The sequence below is a fragment of the Caretta caretta genome, chromosome 18, assembly GCF_965140235.1.
Source record: "Caretta caretta isolate rCarCar2 chromosome 18, rCarCar1.hap1, whole genome shotgun sequence".
Taxonomy (NCBI): domain Eukaryota; kingdom Metazoa; phylum Chordata; order Testudines; family Cheloniidae; genus Caretta; species Caretta caretta.
In genome coordinates, this window is record NC_134223.1 from 13,044,234 (window position 1) to 13,065,135 (window position 20,902).

Below are 20,902 nucleotides of genomic sequence, written 5' to 3' on the forward strand. Positions count from 1 at the left end.
TGGGCAGTGAGTAGATCTTTTCAGAAACACATTCAGAGTCCCAGCAAATGGGTCAGTTTTCAGGGCTATTCCTTAGGTTGCCTGTAAAATTCAGTCTTGTCTGGAGTTAGTCCCTACTGAATAGCTTAAGCATAAAAACCACATTGTAACTTTTTTTTTTTTAAAAAAAAAAGACTGTTTGTAGAAAGACAGGATTTCAGACAAACTGTTCCCAAAAAATCCAAAATGAGAGTACACATACCAACATTCGCTGCCTGCATGTTTGCTCTGGACATGAATGAATGCCATTGTATCTCTGAGTGTTGATTGGCAGACAATGGAAGCTCTGTTGGGAGTCTTCTGGAGTAATTTAACCTAGTGTATTGAAAAGACAGGGAAGCACGAGGAAATGGCAGTGAGAGGCCCACTCTGTGACCTCTTGCTGTTGGCCAGGATGTATCGGCTACAAGCTACCATTATTTCTCCAGATTTCTGGGGCAGCATGAAATAGGTTGTAAGTACAAACAAACAGCCCCAATCATAATCCTGGTCTATGCTATAACTGAATCAGAGGTGTCAGTTGCAACACTGTTGTCTCGTGACCTGCTTACCACATGGTTAAAAGCTGAAGTGCAAATGGGGCCTGTGTGGCCAGAATTAGGTTAAAATCCAGGACAAACTCAGAGTTTAGGTGGAGCTAAAACCTCATACTGTCCAGGGTCTTAGCCTGGTTCTGGAAGACAATTTGGTCCTGTGCGCACTACAGCTTTTTTCTGTGTGGCAATCAGGCCTCTGACTCAGTTGGTATAGTACTAAATAGGGCTTACAGCATTTGCTTTTGTAGATGGGTAGTGGTTGCTTCTCAGTCCAAATGGAAGAACTGTACTTGGCGCTTTAGATGTGTGTTCCATTCATTGTTCTTGTAACTGTAAAATATCAGTGCACACTGGTTCTGTACATTCAATAGTGGGGATCATTCAAATAGTTACAATACTGGCAGTATTACTTTCTAGCTCGGTATCTGTAAATACTTCATGCCAGTTTGAGCAGGAAGTCTTTTTTTCACTGGTGAGTTTTGCTTGACTACTTATTGAAGGCATATGTGCCAGGTCTCCCTCTCAGTTTAAATTTGGATGTTGACCTAATGATACCAGGAGCTGTAGATGTTTCTCTAACAGCCTTTCATGCAATCTTCCTTCTCCTTTTAGCACCGCTTATGTCTGAACCTTTTCTCCAGCCATAAGAACATTTCTCAGATGCACATTTTACAGCTCTGTATCAGCTAGGATTTCTTTTCCTTTCTACAGAAGAAAATAAGCTTGTCCAACTCCTTATCAGGTTCAGTCTGCCCTGCACCTGGATGCCAGAATCCTAAGGTTCCTTATCACAGTACATCTGGAGGGATTGTGTTTCCACTGACACACTTTTATTACTTCTAGCTCATACAGAGAATTAATTTCACTTTAATCCTGCACAACTTAAATTCAGACATTTGATGAAGATTGTTATATTTTCTCCCTTTTGACTAGCTGTTTTAGATACGAACTGTCCCTTCCTCCTTTTTTTTTTTTAAAGCTTTAAATGTGGAGGAAGTGTATGAAATATCATTGACAAATGGAGCAGCTGGCTGAGAGTAGAGTGACATACTATTATTATGCAGCACCCCACAGAGAAAGCGTGACTGTGGAAATCTGATGTGTTCATGAGTCACAGACACAGTCAGTCCCCATTCTAACAAGCTTTTGATAGAGACAGAAATCTGGTAAGAGACAAAATCTACCCTTTATTTCTTAGAAATTCTATGTATACTGAAATTATTTTTCTGATAGATATTTAATGAGGGAATTCATTTTGAAATTAAAGCTATGGAGTGGAATGGAATGAATGATTAAATGCAGAGATTTATCATTGTAGTAGGTAAATTATAAAGTAAGAAGGAATAAAGATTTTCCACTGTATAGTTAAGGAGGCGAGTGTGTGTCTAAGAGCTTTCAGCACCAGATAATATTCTGATGTTCCTAGGAGGTGGTACTTCATTTTTTGGTGACTCTTCAAACTGTTTGTTACTCTAGATGCAGTGTCCTCTGTGTGTTCAGAGTTGTTGCTGTGTGAGTGAAAGCAACTTTCTAAAAGCCTAACGTCTTTAATTTTGGTTAGTTACTGCAGCCTCATGGGAAATCTTGACAATTTGCAAGTTTTCCTGAACATTGTTTATCTCCTTGCTCCTTACCTGAAATATATGATTCCTATAGCAAGCAGTTGTGCTATCAAAGAAAGAATGGTGACTTAAGATGGGCAAAGATCAGACAGAATTTTAAAAAAGATAGATCCTGTTTTCATGTAAATGCCCTTAATTATAAAAATTAAGGAAGGCAAATACTGAAAAAAAGATAGTATTTAGGATGGTTTCTAAAATAATAATGGTTCATGGGTATCAGATGCTTTCAATCCAGAGAGTGTGATTATGAAACTTTGGGACAAATTAACTTAAAGTATAAGCAGGTATAATTCTGTTGACATCAGTAGAGTTGTGCCTGTTTAACCAGCACTGAAATTGAACCCACAGTTTTCAGGACATCCTTCTCTGATACACTCTGTGGAACTTTAGAGTTTTACTTTTAAAAAAGGGGATGATTTTTTAGTAGGTTTCTACCAAACAATATTTTTTTCAATTTAATGAAGTGTGTTTTTCTTACTCAATTTACACAAATAATCCACTACAGTGTTGAAAACCCAAATGCTATACAGTAGAGCTATCTAATGGTAGTAGACAGTGACATTGACTATAAATAGTAAGTAAAACTGGACCAGACCAGTTTGTTTGAATAGTGTAGAAAGTGTAATAAATAATCCTAAACAAACATCATGAAGGATGAAAAGGTAAATGAGGCTTTGTCTAATTCCTTTAGTTGTAAACTAAGGTTGTAATAAATAACCAGGAAGGGATTTCGAAAATAATTTTATTTTGATAGACATGTTTCTAAAAGCCACTACTTTATGAAAAAAACCCACATAAATCAATAGAGGCAAAACAATCCTCTCTTTTAGGTGGGATCCTTAGTCCATAATATCACAGCTTTTTGTTTCGCTATCTGGGACAGTATTATCTTCACTCACACAAAGGCTGCTGTAGCTTCACAACTGAGAAAGCAGCTTATTAAAGGGCATTATAGACAGTCTAAAATTATTGAAAACAAAACAGTCCATGGGGACTGTAACCTTCCTCTCCTCTGTATTTTACTCTGCTCATTATTGGGGCTAAATAACTCTCAGCTTCCCCTCCCGAAATGCTTGCAGCATTAATATGTAAATGAAATCTTTCAGAGTTCCCACAGATCCCAGTGAGCTTACTGTATGATGACATGGAAATTGCTTCCCTTCTCTCCAGTACTAGAAAGGAGGTGTTAACTGCTAAAAGAAATGCTATTTTATATTTTAATTGCTTTGCAAATACTTGTGGGTTTTTTAAAGCCTCCATTCTATAGGAAGTTGCAAGATTGCTATCAAAATGGCTCCCTTACTCAGTATTTTTGTGTGTTAGGTATGTGGGAGCAAGAGTGGATTTTTAATAAACACTAGTCATAGATTATTTTATAATGCAAGAGAGGTTCCCTACAGAAGAGGTCAGTGATGTTCCAGTGAATTTAGTGATAAAATGTTTGAAACATGATTAGGAAGGACATGAACGTTGAATTTGTCGAGTGGAAGCTTCCTCTTTGTGTTTGTCTCAAAGCATTCTGAATTCTCTGTTTGGAAAAAAAAACTTTCCCCACTCCACAAACAATCAAATGTGAATTGCTGCAACAGAATTATTTACTGTGATGGAATGTAGAGAAGGAGGTAGATGGGCCTACCTTTTGTTTTTTTTCCCCCCCAGAAGTTCCCCGATTTCGGAAGGTAAAGGTGAGATGGGACGCATGCCAAAAGAGACTCCAAGATTAACTGTCAAAATCGTTGCAGAGTACTGTGGGCTAAGCAGATGTGCCTGGTCACAGTTTGGGTGGGGTAAAAAATGTGTATCTTAACCCTAGGGTTGGGGACTTCCCACAGAATGCCTTAGCCATCGATGTAATTTACAAAGGGAGACAATGACATTAAGTGCTACTTACATGTTGGCTTCACAAAATATTTCTCTAAGATAACCAGTTTTTAAATGGCTACAGTAATATCAGAGAGACATCACAAAGTAATCCTGTTACTTGGGAGTGTGCTATATTAAACATTATTGTCCGTAGTGATCTTGGTATCATGACTCCACCAGTACCCTATCCCTGATGCTTCTGTAGATGGTAAAGATAAACGCTTTGTCAAGAATTCGCTGGAGCCAGGTGCCCCATAGACCAGGCTTATCTCAGGTTTTACGGAATACAAATTAACATTGAACTAAGACTAGCTAGCTGGGCATTAAAGTCCACAACATAAACAGTAGTCCTTTCACAGAGATACAACGCATACACTGCCCTGGGTAGGCCTTGACCAGGCCAGATTACTTGGGTTATGGTAGACACAACCTTGTTTCACCCAGAACTGGCCCCAAGTAGAACCAGCCAAGTTTTTATCTGAGCTACTGGGCCCTGATTGGCCTCTGCCTGTTCCTGGCCCTCCTAGGTGTAGTAGGACCAAGTCTCACTCGTTTTTCCTGTGGCTGATGGTATGAGGCCTCTCTAGGCAATCTGGGGGGCTGGATGATGGTCTGAACTCACTGCTTTTCCTTTTTCAGCATTACTACTACTTTGGGTGGGGCGTGCCATGGTAGAAGGGCCTCCAGTAGGAAGCAGCAAGTGCCTGGAACTCCCCATAACATCCATGTTCTATTATTATGGTGGTAAGTTGCTCAGCTAGGAAAGCATTAGACTGAACATCTAAACATTTTTTCTTCAATCCTGCGTTTTAGCAAGTTTTTCCTCTTCACATCATCCTCTTTTAGCAAAAAAACAACTTCTGGAGGAAAGGATGGTCTTGTAGTTAATAATTCACAGGCCTTGGACTCAGGAAATCTGGGTTCTATTCTTGGCTCTGCAGTAGACTCAATGTGTGACCTCCAGGAAAATCACTCATTCTCGGTCTCATTTTTCCCCATCTGTAAAATGTGGATTTTAATACTTACATGCCTCATAGTGTGAGTGGAGGTTAAATCATTGTTTGTAAAGTGCTTTGAAGATGAAAAGCATTATATATGTTGTTTATCATTTTACTTCTAAAGCCAGAATTATAAAATGCAAACAGCTGTAAACTTGGCAGTGCAGCTGCCCAAAGTTCATTTTGGTCATATATAATTTTTCATTTTTGAATCTTTTTTTCTTTGTAGGGCTAGTGCGGTGATTGTAGGATCAGAAAGAAAAGGGACAGGGGAAAATTTGCTTCTGTGAATACTTTTGTGTGCATCTTCCTCCCCCTGTTGTTTTCCTCTTATTCATGGGTAATCTTGAATGGAGAAGTAACAAATTGTCATTTGTATTACCATTAAAGGAAAAATATAAGATTCATCGGAGTGATCTCTTAAGAGCCCATCATGTTATCTCAGCTGAGGAAAATCTAGTTCAATTGGGTAGGGAATTTTGTGTTCGTGTTACAGCCTATTTAGCTGCTGCCTTAGTAGGATGTCACTAGTGGTAGAAATAGTAGGCAAATTAAAACTTATCCCTTTATCTTTTTCTGCAAACCCTGTACCACACTGATTTTATGTTTCTCCCCATCCTGTCCAGAGAAAAATAATTGCCTATTGAAAATTAAAAAGGCTGTAAATGTCATCTAGATGCTGTTCCCTACTTTCCTGCCTTCCCTCTCTTCTGTATCTCTCGCCCTTCCCTCTCTTCTGTATCTCATCGCCCTGGCGAAAACCTCTCTGCTTATTAGGGAATAAATGTCCCTTTCTGTTTTATGTCTACTTAGCCACCAATTATTAAGATAAGCAGGAATGCTCCCATGCTGAGCTCTTTAGTAGGATCCATGGAGGAAGCTGACATTTTTGTCTTGGTACAAGCTGCTCAAGCTTCCCTCTGTCTTAGAAGTTCTTCACACAGTTGGTCTAGTCGTGCCTGGGGTCTGCAACTGTTTAATCATAATAGCAAGTTCTGGGCAGTGCTGTGGCCTTTTGGTTAGAGGAGTGAATATCTTCTTGTGAATCCAACTAGCCCCCATCTTCCACACCCTCAGTTTCTCCTCTGGCAGACCCTGCCCCTTTCCATAAATATGGATATAGTAAAAGGTCACAGGGAGCAATGAACTTGTTTAAGTAATTTCTTTGTGATGACTTTTTTGTTTCTTGAGATATTACCAGTTCCATGACCTGTGTGAGATAGCAGTAGGCCTCCTTGGGATAGAAACAAGACCTGTTCTCAGTGGAGAGGGAACTCTAGTAGTCTTGATATGTTAGGAAGCAAAATCAATCCCAAACATAAGTAAATTGAGAATTCCCTTCTCCCCTTATCCTCTTCCAAACTAACAGCCTGATACACAGAAAAGTTGTCTGGCTCTATGTTGCCTCAGATCTCTCTTTCCTAAGAAGCTTTATGCCATAATTATTTAAGACTTTAAAGAGATAACCAGGGAAATGTTGGACTGGATCACAGCATCCCTAGGAGAAACAAATTTGTTATTAACAAATAACAGCCAAAGCAGAGAGGGAAAGAATGACAGTCGATTCACCTCTGGAGCAGTAAGAAAGCTGTGTCTCTGTAAACTGTATCTTATGTCTCATTAACTCAAGTAAAAACTTCCAGAGCTGCTATTGTCTTGTGGAAGAGAATGTCTAAGTATTATAATACTTTTCATAGCTATGCTTTCTTCCATGAAAGGATCTAAAAGTGTAAGCATTTAATTAAACCGCACAAGTGAGGTAGGTAAGATAATGAAACAGAGAATGAAAGTGACATGCCCATAACTGTGTGGTGACTCACATATGTGGGAGCAGAACCCAAGACACTCGATTCCATGCTCTAACCACTAGATTTTACTACCTATATAAATGCAACATTTGACATCTGTTATAAATGACCTTACCATCAGACTGTAGCAATCTTCTTAGTCCTCATGAGAGGTTCTTTCTGGCATCCGCAGGAGGAAGGCTTTACCACAGTTCCACCAAAAATGCTTAGCTTGAGTCAAATGCTGTAATCACATAGGCTTTAGCTCAGCCAACTTAGCCCATATACTCTGCCTTGTCTGCCCTAGACTTTTACAGTATGTTAGTTAGAATAAGTAAGCTAACATGTTTTAACATACCTTTAAATCCTAGTATAAACAAAACCCTTGACAGGTGATTATATTTTCCTCTTTCATGAAAATTTCCTTCAATGTAAAACACAACCTTACACAAACAAGGTCACATTTTTCAAGAGGGGACCCATAATTTTTGGTGCCTGAGTTTTTGTCTTCCTAATTTGAGACATTTTGGGCCTGATTTTCAGAAGCACTAAGCATCTAAAATCCCAACTGCAGTCAATGGGAACTCTGAAAATCAGTCCCAAAGTGTCTAATGTTGGTTATCAAAAATGTGAGTATCCAAAACAATATGCTACTTTTGAAAATATAGCTACAAATAAGTAGGTTTGGAAATGCAGTTTTAAGGCTAATAGGTATAGTAACATACATGATATACAATATCATGTGCTTTGCTGAATTCCCTATGCTATGCTGGAACCATGGGGTAAATTAAGGATGGAGTTTTAATCAGCTCAGAATGTTTTGATTTTGAGAGTTTGAGTTCTAGTCATGAAAATTTCTTTCCATCATGCCAGAAGACTGGTTTAACCTCTTTACTAATAAAATAAAATATTCAAGACCCAGTTTCCAAAAATGGGTCTGTAATGATTGCAAGTGCTTTGCTGTGCCTGAGGTTTTCTCCTTGCAAATTTTGTTGGCACACAGTCCTTAATATATAAGTAATAAAGCTTTTCTTCTGATTGTCAAACTGGCATCCTAACAAGATAGAGACCATTTGCAGTGCCTGATGTTAAATCCCTGTGCTGTTGGTAAGTCAGTATCTAGCAAGATAATGACTACATTCAGGAGGGTTGTAAATACAAAATTTTATCTGGAAACAACATTTTATTTTCAAATACAATTAACAGATGAGACTGAGGGGAAAAGAGGATGCTCAGCCTCTGAACTTTAAGCACAGATTTCATAACAAAATGGGATTTTAAGCCCTACCCTTGTACTAAATGGCTAGTGGTGCATGTCTTTTTTTGCCCACCTCCATCTGATCTTTCTGGGAATTTCTAGTGCACCCATCACAGTGGAATCTAAGCACTAAGTAGTTCAGTGAAGGCTGCTGAATTATTTAATTTCAGATATTTGTAACATTATTCTGACATAGTATAGACGCAATGCCAGAACTCTGCTAGCCACTGGTCATGAAAAATTCTGAGATCACTCTTGATCCCAGCTTGGCTACAATAATGTCCCCAAAGAAGGAAATGAAAATTTATTAATTAACTACATGATTTTCAGGAAGCACTGGACTATGTTTTACATCAGAGGCTAAAATTAAACAGCTGAAATATTGTTAGACTAAATCTCAAACATAAGCAATGGTCATAAGTAAAAGGTTTCAGATTTAAAATAGGTTCCTAGTAGGGTACCATAGGAATATTTGAAAGAAGCCCAGTTTTCTATTATTGTTATACATTGCTTAGTCAGGGTGATAATGAAAGCAGGATTCATTTGTGTACAGACGCTGAAGGAGCTCATAATGAGGGGAAATGCCAACAGACACAGAGGGGCCTGGAGTGTAGAGGCAGCTGGACTATGAAGGAATCCTAAATGAATTTTAAAGCAGATTAAGGTAGAATTGGAAGTCTGAAAAGAGCTGATTGAAGCAGAGACTATTTGTTCCATATCAGGCAGGGGGACAGAGGGGCTACACTGTCGGAAGAAGCCATAGCTCCCTCGAACCCAACAGCAGCTGTGTCTAAACAGAAACCATCATTGTCAAGCTGAGCAGTAAAGAGAAGAGACTGGGAGATATTCTGAAAAATCCATATAATCTACAGCTTGATATGCTATAACAACAACTAAGGCCATATCTACACTTACACGCTTACAGGAGCACCGATTCAGTTGTGCTGGTGGAATAGTGCTAACGTAGCTGTATTATGGTGATGGGAGAGAGCTCTCCTGTCGACATCATAAAACGAGTTCAGTGAGTGCCCCTTATCTAAAACCCCGCCCCCTGCTCACTCCATCCCCCCTCCCTCCGTCGCTCGCTCTTCTCCACCCTCACTCACTTTCACCAGGCTGGGGCAGGAGGCTAGGGTGCAGGTGGGGGTGTGGGCTCTGGGAGGGAGTTTGAGTGTGGGCTGTGGGAGAGAGTCTGGCTGGGCAGTGCTTACCTTGGGCAGCTCCTGAAAGTGACCACATCCGTCTGGCGGGAGGACAGGGGGTCTCCGTGCGTTGCCCCTGCCCACAGGCACTGCCTCCACAGCTCCCATTGGGTGCAGTTCACAGCGAATGGGAGCTGCAGGGTCAGCACACAGAGACTCCCCTAACCCCCCACAAGGGCCGCAGGGACATGCTGGCCGCTTCAAGGAACGGTGCAAAACCTATAGGGCAGGTAGGAAGACTGCCTTAGCCCCACTGCATCAGACTTTTAGCACCTAAAATCTCCCTGTTTGGCGCTGGGAGGCAGGGAGGAGTTGATCAGCTTGGCCTGTGGACCCCCTGGAGTACTCTCAGGGACCCCCAGGGGTCTGTGGACCCCAGTTTGAGAAATGCTGCTTTAGAGAATTAAGCATCACAACATCCTTCCAATATTGATAAACTTTATTATCCCCATTTTGTGGATGGAGAAACCAAGGCAACCATTCAGACTGGTTTTCAGAGGCACAGAGCATCCATATCTTCCATAGTCTGGGTGGAGTTGTAGGTGCTTCACACTTCTGAAAATCAGGCCCTAAATGGCTTGCCAAAGTGAGTGGCAGAGCTGGCAAGAGAAACCTGGTCTCCTGATTGTCTGTCTTGTGCTTTACAAATAATAGGATGGTAAATTGGCAAGTTGCCTAGTAGCAAAAGTCTGTAAGATATTAAAACCTATAAAACAAAGAGATCCCAAAACTCAAAATTGTTGTGGGAGATAGTAGGGGAGAAGGGACTGAATTGTTTTGAACCCCTCATTTTAAGAAGAGGACCTCGAGAATTCCCAAAAGGTCCCCAAAATACTACAGATCCCTCACTAAAAAGCTTTCTAGAGGTATGCATTTCAACCTGTGTGCTACAATGATACTATATAAAATTGCTATAGGATATGTTACACAACCAAGCAATCAAATGAGGATAGGAGAGCTAGAGCCTGTACAGTATTTTATATTTAAATTGCACTTTTCCCATAATGCCTTCAGAAGCAAATCCATCCTATTACAAATGAGAAAATTGTTTCCTTGTGTAGCTTCCAACTCCTCACTACCATAAAGTACTTTTGGATCTTTCCCTCAGACTCATGTATTGGGCTAATTAACATTATTCTAACAGGAGGATCCCAGAGCGCTGCTTCCGCATTTTTCTTTCCAGCTTTTGCTGGTGCTCTCATGTTCTTTTGTTAAATAATTAATAATCATTACTGTCTGCTGTGCAGTGTGTATGTGCTGGTAATAATCTCAGAACCCATCATGTTTTCACCATTCCTGTTCCTGTCTGCAGCTTGGGTTTGCTCTTTGGAAGAGCTTTCATGTTAAGACCTTCATTAACTGGCAGTGGGGTACAGATTTCAGTAGCATTAGGCTTTGATGTCATTAAATAAACTACCAAAGGATGGGCCACTCATTTCATTGCTCTGACTATTTTTATGTAATTGAGATAAAATATAAAATAGAATAAAGATATATTTACGAAGTAATACTTAACCCTTTTCATCTCAATCATTTTATAAATGCTTAGACCCAGATCCTCAATTATTTCAATGGGAATTGGGCACCTGAATACCTTTGAGCACTGAGCCTTAACTCATTGTTCCCCCAACTCCTTTGTGTGGAAGGTAAGTAAGCAACTTGACCACAAAAGAAATCCATGTCAGAGCCAGTCTCAGAGTATTAGAACTGAGATTTTTGTGTTCCAGTTTTGTGCTAATTTCTCTCATCAGTCAAAATCGCCATCCTACTTTTATTGAAAAAATATCAGTTAACAATTTTCATTAAACTATGCATCCCAGTGATAGACACCTTTTGTAGCGCTAAAGGATTCTGTCATTCTGGCTGCATGAACAGTTGCACATGAACTCCTACAGTAGTCTGTTAGTAGTTTAAGCTTGTGCCATATTTATTTGGAAACATAATTTTCCCAAGGCATGAGATTTGACTTTTGACTTTATGTCGTAGCTGCTTCAGAATGTCTCAAGGGCCATATGTGACTTCTTCCTAAAATTATAGGAGTTGAAGGTTGTGGCATCTGTGCTCATAAAAGCAGTTTCTCATAGATTTGCAAAAAAGACCTATTACTTGAATGTCACAATAATCTGGGCATTCTTAATATATCGGCTCCTTGGCAGGGTTAGAACATAGCTGGTTATGGTGTCTGTAATTTAGTCTTAGTGGAATGTGTTTTAATACTGGGCTGGAGATACTGTAATAGCTAAGGCCCCACCAGATTCATGGCCATGAAAAACATGCATGGACCATGAAATCTGGTCTTTTGTATGCTTTTACCCTATACTATACAGATTTTATGAGGGAGACCAGCATTTCTCAGTTGGGGGTTCTGACCCAAAAGGGAGTTGCAGGGGGGTGGCAAGGTTATTTTAGGGGGGTCACAGTATAGCCACCTTTACTTCTACGCTGCCATTAGAGCTGGGTGGCTGGAGAGCAGTGACTGGTGCCAGCTCTGAAGGCAATGCGCCCAGCTCTGAGGACAATGCCCCACCCGCAGCAGCACCGAAGTAAGCATGGCAATACCATACCACCCTTACTGCTGCGCTGCTGCCTTCAGAGCTGGGTGGCTGGAGAGTGGCTGCTGCTGACTGAGGGCCCAGCTGTGCAGGCAGCAGGGCAGAAGTAAAGGTGGCAATCCCATGCCATGCCATGCCATCCTTACTTCTGTGCTGCTGCTGGCGGCAGCTCTGCCTTCAGAGCTGACCTACCAGCCATCAGCCACTGGCGTCCAGCTCTGAAGGCAACGCCGTTGCCAGCAGCAGCAGTGCAGAAGTCAGAGTAGCAGCACTGCAACCTCCCCCGCTACAATAACCTTGCGACCCCCGCACACACAACTCCTTTTTGGGTCACAACTCCCTATAATTAGAACACTGAAATTTCATATTTAAATAGCTGAAATAATGAAGTTAACAATTTTTAAAATCCCCTGACGGTGAAACTGACCAAAATGGACTGTGAATTTGGTAGGGCCCTCCTAATAGCACAGCCACATCCAGCTGCGTAGGATGGCTAGAGGGAAGGCGAGGATGAGTTCACCACATCGCCTGGCACTGCTTTATAATGTCAGAGTCTGATTCATAATATCTGTCCTAACAAGGTGGGCATCTAACTTCATACCAGGACTTGGACTTAGAGCCAACTCTGCTAACGGTACTAACCTTTCAGCAAGAAGCGTAAATGACAGTATCAGTGGATTCCCCACTGTGCTAGCAGCCTTGCAATGAGCCTGTGTTTAGTCCACTCCTGTTCTTCCTCCCCTAAACCCCAGTTCTTACCCTTCTCCTCCCCACCGCTTTTGCCTCCCTTCCCTTTCTCAGAGGGACTCTTCCCTAGGTTTGTTGGCCACACCTCCTTCTCGCGGGCTCCTCCTGCTGAATCACTGACCACGCCCTTTGTCCTCCTTCTAGCCCCCCACCCCCTTCTCCGCCAGCTAGCCACCCCCCTACCTTTTAACTCCTCCCACTGGTTATTTGGCCGCTCTCACCCCCACTCCTTTCTGCCCTCTCCTCTTCGTTTTAATCCCACTCCTCGTCCTCTGGCTATTCCCTATGCTGGGCTCCCTCTTCCCCCGGGTTTAAACTCATTTTGCCCCCCCCCGCCCGTTACTTGGCCCCGCCCCTTGACTGTAGCTCCACCCCAAACGTGGCCACACCCCTTTCCACCTCTCTGGCCCCTCCCTTCCCTATGGTTCTAACTCCTCCTCCTATGTCCCCATGGCCCCACCCCCAGGTTCGGAGGCCGCCCTCTGCCCCGCCCCCTCGGGTTGTGCCTGAGGCGCCGCCGCTGCCCTGGGCGCTGGGACGCGGCGGGTCCCTCCCCCGGAGCCGCCCAGGCGCCTCCCTCGCTGGGCCGCCGCGGTGAGTCACGACGGAGGAGGCGGCCGCTCGCGCTCGCTTTCTCTCTGCCGCGGCTCCGGATCAGGCCCCCGCGCCTGCCGCCGCCGCCCGTCCCACCGGGAGCCCGCCGCCCCTTCGCCTGCCCCGGGCCGCTCTGGCCCCGCACCCAGGTGAGCACCGCGGGCCCGGGGCCCCGCTCCCGCCCGCCCTTTGTTCCCGGGGCTCGGGCTGCTGTAACAAAGGGAGCTGGGCCGGGAGCCGCTTGGTGTGAGGGAGCCTGGGGGCCAGCCCCCCTGTCCCGGGCCTCTCTGCCAGACCCGTCAGCCCCCACCCGGGTCCCGCTCCGCCTGGCCTCCTCAGCTCCAGCCCCCCGCACTGCGTCCTCCCCTTCCTGGGGCCTTCTCGCTGCCCCAGGCCCCCTCCTGGGGCTGCTCCGCTCCGCTCCTCACCCAGGGCGCCTCTCCGCTTCCCCGCTCGCTGCCTCCTGCTCTAGGGCTCTCCCGGGTCCCTCCACCCCTTTCTCGGGGCTCCCCGCTAGGCTCCAGGCCCTCCCCAGCGGGGCCCCGAATCCCCCCTGCGCTCTGCTCTCGGGGCACCCGGACCCGCCCTTCCCGAGGCTGGTCTCAGCGCCGGTCCCAAGGACATTCCTCTGCAGAGTGCCCCCGTCCGCTTGGTCCTGCCTTACCTGCTCTGAATCCCTGCCCTCCTCCATCCCCTCGCCTCGCTACTCTGCCCCACGCAACCCTTCCCCCCTGAAGATGCTGATTTCAGACTGACTCCTCACGGGTTCCGCCCCTAGCCAGAGCTGCCTGCCGAGGTAGTCACAGTCCTAAACTAATGATGAAGATGACACTTCGCTTTCGGTCAGGTCGTATAGCCGATAGCTACTGTCTTCAGCGTGCTCTGTAGCCTTTTACTTCCCCTTCTCTCTCTCCTTCTGCTGGTGGTGCAAAAAATCTCAACTCCTGCTGTGGAAGTTGGGTAACAGCATGTGATCTCTGTCTGCCTTGAGTCCAAGTGGTTTTAGGCATTCATGGCTTTTAAACCCCGACTAGTAATGGATACTTAGTCACCACAGTCTTTTAAAATAGGTATGGTATTTTGCTTCACTTCCTGACTGCTATGTTGTGTTTCTGTGCACTATTAAACAGCTGTTAGGTCCTACCCCAGAAGTGACTGCATTTCTGTGGCAGGTGAGGTAATTCCCACATAAAGCTGATTAATGTGCTTTAAAATCTTCAGATGACAGGTGAGGAATACAATTTTAATAAACAGAGCACTTAAGCTCACAGCAATGTATTCCATGCAATCTGTTCATGTGTACAGTATGCCTTATAAAAGTTACACCCAGCTTCATAGCTGTTAGAGACAAATACAGGTAATTTAGATTGAATGGCATACAGGTAGAAGAAATGTGAAGAGCCTCATTATGAGGCTCCAGAAAGTATTTAATAGAGATTGAGATGGAATTTAGTTGTAGATATGTCTGTATAACCTTGAATCTAAATAGATGTGCTCTTGATCATTTCTGTTAAAGTAACATATAATTGCAGGGTGCACAATGTCAGGGCAGCATTAGGCCTGAGCCAATGGTGCAGTTGCAGTAGGGTTCTGTGCTTCCAGGGGCGTCTGTTGTTGTACCACATGCATGCAACTGGACTCCCAGCACCATCTATTCTGCTTCCACTCTTCAGCAGATACTTCATTCCCCAGTTTCCAGCTCCCCAGTTGAATACTGAGAATAAAGGTGAACATCTGTTGGCTCACAATATATTTTTTTTCTTCACTTTGATGGCAGACAGCTGCTTGTGACAGGGACAATGAATGATACTCCGTAGAGCAAATCATTGTCAGAGGCCAGGGAGAGAGGTATGTCAGTAGTTGAAATACTGTTTCTGCCCTGGGAAATGGATAAGAAATTAGTTTGGACTCTGCTTACCATCTAAACGTACTTTATAAATACGCTTCTGGTACACTCTGAGGAAAGGTAAAAGCCATGTCATTTTGTGGTCTGTATAGGTACTCTCTTGTGGGGGAGAAGAATAGAATAGTTTGCTCTTTTGTGGAGGGTCTTTTTGAGGATTTCTGAGCTCTTGACAAACTCATTAAATAAGTTTTATAACTCTCATATGAGGCGAGGTAAGGCATCTCTTTCTTACAAATGGAGTAAGTGTGCAAAAACTAAGGCACAAAGAAGTTGAGCTAATCAGGCTAAATCATAGGTTCAAAAATCTGCAGGATTACTGGCTTTGAATCCAGTACTGTAGAAAGTTAGACAGCTACTGTCCTGTTATACCCAAACAGCTATCTTTTCTGATAAATATTGAGGGGAGCACAATTGTGTGTGTAAAGTAAAAATTACCTTTAGGTAGCCTACTAAACTACTATGTTGTGCATTAATTTCTCTAGCTTTGGTATTTTATTGCCAGTGTCTGACATGAAGTGTATATTGTCAAGTATTGGATGTGCATCACTATATTTTAGTGTAAATCCACATACTTTAAAAATAGAAATATTGAGAGATGTGTATGTATAAAACTTTTTAATACTATACCTTTACATAAACAGACTTATCCTGTTATCAACCTCAAAGCCAGCACCCTATTTTCATCCTATCTTTTGCCTCTGCCACATGGGCATAGATGGAACACAGTAACGGATGTGCTGTAGAAACGCTGGAATGACTTCATGATGCTATTAGCAGGAAAAAGTGTTTGCTCTTTGATATTATTTGCAGCATTTTTGTAAAAATTAGTAGATTCCACAGTATAACTGTAGCGTTTGTATGTGTGGATTTATGCGCTCTTTCAGTTGATGTAAGCACGTGTTAATTGGATAAATCTAAGCAGAGCTTTCAAGAATTAAAAAATAGATCATAAAGTAGCAATGAGAGAGAGGGAGCTGTAAGTGAGTTAACTGAATATATATAAGTTGGCCATTTGAAGTGCTTCAGTCCTCATAACAACTATTGTGAAATAAACTACTTAAAAATGTAGTGCAATTAAAATACAAATTTTGGCAAAATCCTGAAAATGCCTCAAAGTGAGCAGAGACTGAGATTTCCAATGGAAACCCATTCAATATTCTGGGGATGGCCCCTACAACATTAACATGAATCATGTTTGTCATCTTCCTGGACACGTAATTATTATTTATTTGTTATTGAAGTTGCACCGAGAAGCCCTAGTCATAGACCAGGAATCCATTGCGCTAGGAGCTGTACAAACACAGAATAAAAAATACAGTCCCTGCTGCCAAAAAGGAGAATGGAGCAATTCTACCTGATAGTGATGCGTGTGCTTTTTGACCTCACCCAGAAGGGAGAGGAGTATATAATGGTAAATATAATGTCCATCAGGGGTTTGCAAATACACAGTTATTCATATAAAATATTAAAGAATGTTAGGTGCATAGGGAACAACTTGTGTAAAATAAACTGGTCGTGGCTATTTGCTATGAAATGCTGTTGAGTTGCTAACCTCTCTAAAAAGAAAAGGAGTACTTGTGGCACCTTAGAGACTAACCAGTTTATTTGAGCATAAGCTTTCGTGAACTATTATGCTCAAATAAACTGGTTAGTCTCTAAGGTGCCACAAGTACTCCTTTTCTTTTTGCGAATACAGGCTAACAAGGCTGCTACTCTGTAACCTCTCTAAAGTTTCATTATTATCTGGAATTAGAACCTTTCTGTAAAATGTAAATCTATTCAATTTTTTAAAATGTTTTAATTTATACATCCAGTATTTTAACAGAAAGCAGCCATCTTCATAGACTGACCTAGTTTGCTATGCCAGAAATACAGTTCAGCATTGAGTGCATATGGGAGGCAAGAACTTTCAAAAACCACTGTTGAATTTATTTAGAAAAAAATTCATTACAGCTTTCCTCATAACAACCTTGATATCTCCTGAAAATTTCCCATTCATTCAGATGCTGACTTGCAATTCCTCTGTTGCAAACTGTTATCAGATTGGATTTCCAGCTGAGAGGTATCAGTAAAATAGCAGCTATCACTGACACACCAGCACCAGTCATGTAGTTGAAATGCTGAAACGGTGACTGGTCCTTGTATAATTATTTTGAAAAATATTTTAAAAATAGTAGAATCCTTATGGTTATCCTGAATATTTATATAATGGGGAGTCAATAGAAGAGGGAGATGTGCAGGAAATTGGTTAGAAATAGGGGTTCGGATAGTGAAAGTGTTGGGTAATGGAGATATTTTTGTGTTTACAAATGTAATATTTTAAATACTAAAACTAATCAGTGATGATTTTAATTTTGAAGTATCGTCCACTATGGCATGCTCCTCTGGAATGCTATCTGTGGCTGAGTAGGCCTACCATAAACAACAAAGACTGAAACACATAATAAATAGAGGCTTACAAGAGATGAAAACAATATTTAACATTTAATAGTTTCTTCCTGTCTCTTGCCACCCCCCCACAAGATAATTAAACTAATCAAGATCCATCCTTTGACCCCAAGTATCATGCAGAGTGCGCCTTACAAAGAAATATATATATATAAAGATTTTGTACTGTTTAAGATATTATCTAATAATCTTATACCTTAATTTACATATTACATGAGAACTATACATTCTTCATATTTAAGGAACCAATTTTGGAAACCCATTATAAATTGCCTTGTCTGTGTCTCTTACAAAACTTTGAGACTATGCTCTATTTTCTGTCTTTTCAGTTTAAGAATTTTGATTTGCTGAGATATGAAGTGTGTTCATTAATTTCAGCCCTGATCCAAGAAAGCATGTTTAACTTTAAGTATGTGCATAGTATCATTTAAGCTAATTGAGCTACTTGTGTGCTTAAGTTAACCACCTGCTTAGGGTTTATGTAGTATTTACAGGTTAAGAGAAAGCAAGGACCAGAAACAATTCTCCTCGGTAATTTTATAGAGCAAGCACTGCTGAGGAGCTGGGATTAACTCTGGGTCTGTGTTGGCCAAAGAAATATCAGATAGTGTTGCATATTGCGTACTGCAGAGAATTAAAAATGAAGATTCCCTTTGTTCTGTTCCTTGCTCTGCATTTGACTTCCGATGTGAAGAGTTGGACAAATGCTGAAAATACTTTGAATATCAGTTTGAATTTTTAAGCTAGTTTAAGTATTTGATTTTTTTGTGCCTCATCTGCATTCACTTTCTGTGAATATTCTAGAAAAAATGTCATGAACATGAATGCTAGCAAAAAACTGATTTTAAAACTAATGACTGGAAGCAGATTTTATATTGAAAAACTAATGCATAGTATAAATTGTGAATTTCAGATTTTCATTTGACTATTTAAAATTCTCTTGGGTTGTTACATAAGTCACCAGTCAGAAAAATAATAAAACTTGTCTTGTGTAAGTAGCCAACATCACTAAACATTAAAAATTTGCATGGGCTCTTTGCAGATTTGCAGTCCAAGAGTTACTTTTAAGAAAGTCTTCATTTTCTCAATTTGTTAGAGGATAATTAATGGAAAATGAAAAATCTGACATTTTTTTTCTATTTATCTGCTGAGCTCTGTTTGTGACCATAGGTAAGTCAAGCTGAGTCACACAGAGCTTTCTTCTCTTTCTATAAAATAATAAACTACCCTGTAAGAATGTTGTGAGATTTAATTAGTTTTAATACTGCCTCTGCACTCATAAGGCCTGATTCAAAGTCCACTGAAATACTTGAGTCTTTTCATTAACTTTATGGGCCTGATCCAAAGCTCACTAGTGTTTTTCGTTAGAGTACATGGGCCTTGTGTACAGTACGCTATGGAAACATGACCTAAATTTTTTCAGTAAGCTCTCTCCAGTGCTGCAAACTGAAAATACTGCAACAGCATCAAGTAAACAATAAGTGGAGGTCTTTAATTAAAATATGAAAGAATAATACCACCAGCACAATATTCTTTGGTATTTAATATATAAATTTAATTTTAGGTGGTCCCTCAATTATCAATGAGACAAATTTTGTCTTGAATGCTGATAACTTAATCGCAAATTGCGGAGGAGTGGGGGTGGGGTTGTACAGCTAGTCATGGGAGGCTGTTTGAGACTCTGTGATTAAATACTATAGTTGGATGCTTCTGCTAAAATGTCTTTTAGTGATACAGATTCTAAAAATATATTCATTGTCTTATAAGTATTGACACAGATTTAGATGAGTTGGGAGTGTTCATATCTCTGAGCTGCTTTTTTTTGCTGTCAGCAGATTCTGGAAACTACTCATCAGTCTATGTAGGATTCACATTTGGAAGATTTTCCCTCAGTCATGGAAGCTAGAGATTTTTTTATTTTTTTTTAATGAAAACTTAACCAGTGCCCCAAAACTTAGAGTAATGTATTGATTTAGCATTAAATTTCACAGCAACTGAAATGCATGGGGCCCTGATTACACATTAGTTTACTCTGAACTGTAGCAGATTTTTCTTGTATAATAGTACTTGTAATTACTCTCTCCACCAAAAACAAAACAGTATGTGTTATCTAACCATTATGCGTAGGGGTTTAAATTCTACCTAAAATATTGAACCTGTCATGGTGAAAAAACTTACCTTTTGACCCTAACTATATCATTTCTGAGGGACAGATTATAAAGTTGATAACTTTCTTAATGGTTATAACTAATGCAGTAACATCCATCTAGTTTTTCCCTTCAGCTGGGAATTTCACTTCTAGAGATGGTTTGTAATTATGCTAAATTGTTTGGGATATGCAAAAAGCCTGCTAGAATCTCATTGGATTTTCCCCCTTATGTGATATAGTTACACTGTAACAGTTGATCAGTAAAACCTCTTAAACAATACCTAATTTTAGAGCTCAAAACAAATCTTATTAAACACTTGCAAAAATATCTGCCTTATATCAAGTGTGTTGGTTAATGGTCCCAGGGTTTCTGAAACACTTATAATTACTGATATATAATGGCATTTTGGTTAAGCTGCTTACGTTGGTTAATCAGGGTATGTACTCTAGGGTCTGTATCCCTCTTCTTTGCTGTGGATTAGGGATGCAATCTATCTGGTAAATGCTCTGGGCCTCTGATATATAGAGGCATCTGAAGCCATCAGTCTTCTTGAAAAGTGTTTAGTGTTAATACCTGAATAAATCAAACTTTCAGGACAGTGGAGCATGGAGTCCCATATGCAGCACAGTCTAGTTATTTTCTTTACTGTTGTGAGTATATTCTCAGCGTTTTACTGGCCTGTCTTTCTCCCACTCTCCACTGACTGAAAGTTTGTAGGAGTTATTTCTTTACAGCCCATATGTTAATAGGTTTTTCTACTTAGGGGAAAATTCTGTTGTCAAACTAATGAGTTCATTGAGATTATTTCACAGTTTAGTGCTAATATAACTAACTTTTCACATACAAGACTGTGTCAAGGAAGGAAATTGCATCCCTGCTTCCTGAGAAACAGGGAGCCCCTTGAGGGCAAGATTTCCTTCCCTGCAATCCCACCTTCTATCAGAAACTCTTATATTGCATAAAATTACAACAAGTGAAAAACTACAGCTGGTAAAACATCTGCATCAAAACCAATATGTAATTAAGTGTTTGTGTTTTGAATTTGTGGATGGTAGAAGTCCTACTTGTGAAAAGGATGACAAGGAATCAAATCCCTTTCTTCTCCACCTCTTCCCTTCCCCCCACAAAATCCCTTTGAAAACTGGGCTAGTTCATTTTATGATCTAATAAACAAAATGGAAAGTCTGAGGCTGTTTCTGC

At 41.2% G+C, this 20,902-nt stretch overlaps 1 protein-coding gene across 5 annotated transcripts in view; it reads left to right on the forward strand.

Annotated features, from left to right (window-relative positions):
* The first annotated feature begins 13,204 nt into the window (after positions 1-13,204).
* Positions 13,205-20,902, forward strand: part of LOC125624204 (beta-catenin-interacting protein 1) — a 162,157-nt gene continuing 154,459 nt past the window's right edge. For all 5 annotated transcript variants that reach the window (XM_048824590.2, XM_048824592.2, XM_048824591.2 and 2 more), the window contains exon 1: positions 13,205-13,347. The gene's annotated coding sequence lies outside the window, so the exon portion shown is untranslated. The remainder of the gene's footprint in view (positions 13,348-20,902) is intronic.